The sequence below is a fragment of the Cicer arietinum genome, unplaced genomic scaffold, assembly GCF_000331145.2.
Source record: "Cicer arietinum cultivar CDC Frontier isolate Library 1 unplaced genomic scaffold, Cicar.CDCFrontier_v2.0 Ca_scaffold_2227_v2.0, whole genome shotgun sequence".
Classification (NCBI taxonomy): Eukaryota; Viridiplantae; Streptophyta; class Magnoliopsida; order Fabales; family Fabaceae; genus Cicer; species Cicer arietinum.
The window spans coordinates 1-5,455 of NW_027335876.1; the positions used below are offsets into that span (position 1 = coordinate 1).

Here is a 5,455-nt window from a genome sequence, read left to right on the forward strand (position 1 = left end):
TGTGTTAACCAAGTGTTATTGAGAGTTCTTTTGTATATCAAGAATATTGAAAGTGTTTTTTCAGATTGTTTTTTATTGTTATTGAAAGAATGATTGAAGACAGTTTATATAGTTTCTGAAAAACATATTAATCAATCGATTTACCAATCGATTTCTTAAAGTGATAAAACCAGTCTAATCGATTTGCCAATCGATTATCGTGTGTCTTGTTTTTCTTGAATCTTGAAACTATATAAGCCAATCGATTTACCAATCGATTCTTTAAACAACATTTTTCAGTAATTATGTTAAGACTGATATGCATCGATTTCGTAATCGATTGCAGATGTTATGTTCAAACTGAAACACATATCAATCGATTTCGTAATCGATTTATTAAGTCTTCATAATCGATTAACAAATACTCAGAATCGATTTGGCCACAAGCTCAGAGTTCACTGAGATTTTAAAAGATCTTTCAATCGATTTGCCAATCGATTGTGTTTAAGTCAGTGACTCAGCTATTTTGATGTTAATCGACGTGCCAATCGATTTTTATGTATTTGTCTGAAAACGTTCTTACCTGGTGTTTAGTTCAATCGATTTCCCAATCGATTGCAACCAAACTTAACTTGATTGAAATTTCACACAATAGATTGTCCAATCGATTGTTTTTGTCACAGGGAGAGTTATTTTGCAAAGATATTTAAGCAATCGATTTTCCAATCGATTACCCTCAAAACTGGGGTGTCACTATGACTTGTACAATCAATTTCCCAATCGATTTATTTCAATCAGGTTTATTTGTGAAGTGTATAATCGATTTGTCAATCGATTACCCTCAAAACTGGGGTGCTACTGACTTGTTCAATTTTCATTTCTAATTTAGTCAGTCGATTTCCCAATCAATTATACCAACACAAACAGTTGTGTTTCCTTACACCCTTGTTATGAAATCGATTTCCCAATCGATTTGCTTCAGTCAAAAATCAACTTTTGTTGATTTCTTGTGTTCCAAGCAACATGTTCCAAGTGTGTAGGATTGGATTGTTGTTCCTAAAATCTTGCTCAATTCAAATATTAGATTTATCATGTGGTGTATGAACATTGTATGTTTGTTAATTATGTCAAAATTAAGATTCAAAGGACTAAAGTCCAACAAGAGTGTGTAGAATGATGATAAACTTGAATAACTTGGATGTTTTCTTGTAGATGATTCTCTTGATGTTTGAAGTTTAATACTTCTCTATTTATAATTGCCTTTAGAGCTTCAAACATGTGGGTTAACAAAATATAGCTGTTGGAGACTTTGCTAAATTTTCTTTGACTTGTCTTTATTTGCAAAATTGCCATTTAGTAGCCTTTATCCTCCTATTAAGTATGCTTAGAGGATAAGTTCGCAGTCCATCCTCATATCCAGTTTGAAGGAGGATGAAGCTTTCATTAATTATAACGTGACTTGTCCTTTTTGGTTTGTTTTTCTTTTTCAAACACATATAATGTTGCGCCTCATAAGTCAAGGACAACACTTTTTGTACTTTGGTACTTTTACTCTTTTTCTCATGTGTGAGGATGAATATATAACATAAGTTCATCCTCTCTTCTGCATTGTTTATCCTCTGAAGGGATTCATCTTCTCTTCATGATTGTTTATCCTTTGACGTAGATCCATTCTTTCTTTCATTACTGTTTTATTCTTTGACATAGATTCATCTTATCTTTCATTATTGTTTATCCTCTAACATAGAGGTTATAATTTCATCCATGAGGAAAACTATTAGGTGACTATTGGAGACTTGATTAAATGTTCATGGTCATTAATCTGATTTACAAAAGTGTCATTCAATTGTCTTTGTAATATAAAAGCCTAGGATGATGAGTTTGCAGTCTCAGATATGAGGTATTTGTCCTCTGATATACCTGATTTTAAGGATGTTCATGAATGACCATCCTCATATCCATGTAAGTATTTGAGAGATGGTTGTATGTCTTTCTTTCTAATATGTGATTATTGGAATTTGGTGTAAACATGTTGACACCATTTTTATTTGTTAGGTAATCTTCTAGAATATGATTTTTAAAAAAAGATTCTTATTATCCTCTTGATCTATTATTAATGAGAAGGTTCCTTCTTGTTTCCAATACCTTGAATAGTGTGAACAACTTATCAACTTTTGTCCTGAGATTGTGAGAAATGTCCATCCTTGGGTTTAGATTCTTCATCCTCGGATCTTGACCCATAGTTTTTCTTGACTTCTTCCAAGATATTTTATGTGTGATTAAGATGCAACATATTGCAATGATTATCATCGGTTTAAGGAAAATCATATTTATATTTATGAATTAGGTTCCTCAATTCTTCCATTGTTGAGTTGATACAATGCACTTGTTTATGTGAATGGCTTCAAGCTTGACCACTTCTATTCTTTCAACAAACACTCAAATGCAAACATTGGTAGATCACCAATTAGAAAACTTAAAAAATTTATCTCATAAGGTTTGTTGTCATTAAAATACATATTACAAAGGTTTTTACAAGAACAACTTGCATCTTAAGCCGAAAAAATGACTTGCATCCCCGAAGTCGAGAAAACCACTCACATCTTAAGTCGGGAACACAATTCGCACCCCAAGTCGGGAAAATGACTCGCACCCCTAAAGCTGATAAAACGACCCCTATCTTAAGTCGGGAAAATGACTCGCACCCCCGAAGCAGAGAAAACGACTTGCATCTTATGTCGGGAAAACAACTCGCACCCCAAGTCTGGAAAAATGGCTCGCACCCCAAGTCGGGAAAATGACTCACATCTTTAGCCGAGAAAATGACTTACATACTTTTCCATCAACATTATCTTTTTTTGGAAAAAAAATTAGAGTCGCCGTCTATACTTATCGTTTAGAATGATTTTGTAGTAAATTATAAGTAAAGAGTGATAGTTGTGGACACCTAATTTTGTCCAGAAATATTTAAAAAAAATTACTAAAATAATAAAAGTAAAAAAATACAATATGTTGGACATTTTATTATGGTTAAAGAAAAAATTGAAATTATTATTATTTTTATTTAAAAAAATAAACAAAAATAATTCAATAAAATGAAATTTTTAGAATTTGACTACCATATTTTTTAATTAATTAAAAATGGTTTGTAATAAGTAGATCAATCTTACTGATCGATCCCAATTAGCAATAATGACATATTTTTATAAGGAAGTTTGTAATAATAAAAATATCAATCTTATTAATTGTCTTTAATTAGAAATAATGTCGGATATTTTTAAGGAATGTATAATTGATTAATGATAATGATATTTTATTTCTAAAATTAATTAAACCTAATCTACCATCATAAATAGGAGTCTTAGACGACTCTCAAAAGGGATCGGGAATAAAAGGTAAAGAAAAGTAGAGAAATGTTTGGATTTGTTCTATGGCAAAAACGGTTAACTCTCCGTTGCGCCATTCTTACACAATATTTTTTATAACCACTCACTTTAACTCACACTAAAAAAATAAGAGAAAGAAAAAATTGTCCGAAGGAGACAACTATATTTGGTGACTTTTGTATGGTTTTTTTATTTATTAAATTTTGATACTCTATTTATTATGATTTGCCATGATACACATCTATTTGTCGATTTTAATTTTTATACGAAACATACACATCTTAAATTGATGCATCCCATTAAAAATAAATTTGTTTTAAAAAATAAATATAATTTTATTTGTTTTATTATCCTACTGTTTGGTATTCCTTTTCTTTCTCCCTTATCACTATCAACCCATTTTTTAATAATAAATAAAATTAAGTAATAATAAAATTAATTAATCAACAAATATTTTCTAATAAGAACTACTTGTGTTTTAATTTTTTTATTGCACCTAAGGATACATATAAGCAATATATTCCCCTTGTCAAACTAAATTAATAAAAAATATTTTTTTTTTATTATTTATTAATATAATAATTTATTTCCATTTTTATTATTCTTTTTAGGGTAAAATAAATAAATTATTAAATAAATAAATAGTTGTATATGGTAATCATTTTAACCTTTTTATTATTCCTTGTAGGTTAATCGTTTTAATAGATAGTGTATGATAGTAATATTTTTCCTACTCGTAATCATGGATTCCTAAATTCAAAATTTTTAGCTTAAGATCATTATTTTAGGTTTTATCGAATTTTTTTAATAAAATAAAATTAGCGGCGTCTTATTTTATCCAAAAAATTAAGTAGCAAATACATGAATCTAGTAAATTAGTGAACAGTTTGTCGAAATATTAAAAAGTTATTTAATTAAACGCGCCAGGTAGGGGTCAAACTTACGACTTTCTGCTTAGGAAACAGACGCTCTATCCACTGAGCTACAGGCGCTGTTGTTTTCTAATCTTCTTTTATTGTAATCTATTGCTAGATGTCTTACAATTATATCAACAATTTTTCGTATGTCATAGTAATATTCTCGGGGGATCAAGTCCACTGTGCACTGATACTCAAAAGTAATTTGAAATATTCATAATAATGACAACACTTTTAAGAAGTATGAGTTAACTATTCTTTTTTTAAAAAAATTGTCATAATAACTTATTGATATCAGTTTGTTGAATTAAATTGTAAAGGATATAATTATTTTTATTTTTCACATCTATCGAATGATTATTTTATCTATAAAATACAAGAGAATTGTTTTAAAAAGTATTGTTATTCTTTTTTAGAGTTTTAGACGACGTTTAAATAAAGAATGAAAATATGAGTTTATTTTAAGATTTAAGTTATGAATTTGATTAATTTTGTATTTTATTGAAGATGATAATGAATTTTATGGGTTTTGTTTGAAAAATTTGATGATTTTTTTAAATTTTTGTAAAAAGAAGGACAACATTGTTGACATTTTAAAACATAAAATATCAAATTGTCACTTAAAATTAAAATAAAGGACCAAATCGGGAAAAAAAAAATAAAGAACTAAAACGTTACCTGAAATTAAGTTAACACTGTAGATATAATTTAGCCTATTTTTTATTTATTTAATTTTTCACATCTATTGAGTCATTATTTTATCTATAAAATATGAGAAAATTGTTTTAAAGAGTCCCGTTAATCTTTGTTAGAGTTTTAGACGACGTTTAAATATTTATTTACATATATTTGTATAATAAGAAGGTATTAAATTCTGATATTTGTAACCGATTATTTTGAAAACCGGTGAGAGAAGGTTTTACTAACAAATCGATTTTAATGTAGTCAACTATTGATTGAAAAACATATATGGAAACATTGAAAATTTGAAATTTGAGTGATTGTTGATTACCTTGTATTAGTTTTTTTGTTTGAAATAATTACCTTGTAATAATGTTGGAATCAATAAACAATGATATGATCTGAGCTAAATTATTATTTATATTAATTATATTTATATTTATTTTTTTAATTCAACGTGTTTCTTTGCTATTTTCGTTATCGGAAGTAAAA

At 28.1% G+C, this 5,455-nt stretch overlaps 1 non-coding gene across 1 annotated transcript; it reads right to left on the bottom strand.

Annotated features, from left to right (window-relative positions):
* Positions 1 to 4,284: 4,284 nt before the first annotated feature.
* TRNAR-CCU (transfer RNA arginine (anticodon CCU)) lies at positions 4,285 to 4,357 on the bottom strand. The gene has a single exon. It is a non-coding gene; the product is annotated as a tRNA-Arg (tRNA).
* Positions 4,358 to 5,455: the final 1,098 nt, after the last annotated feature.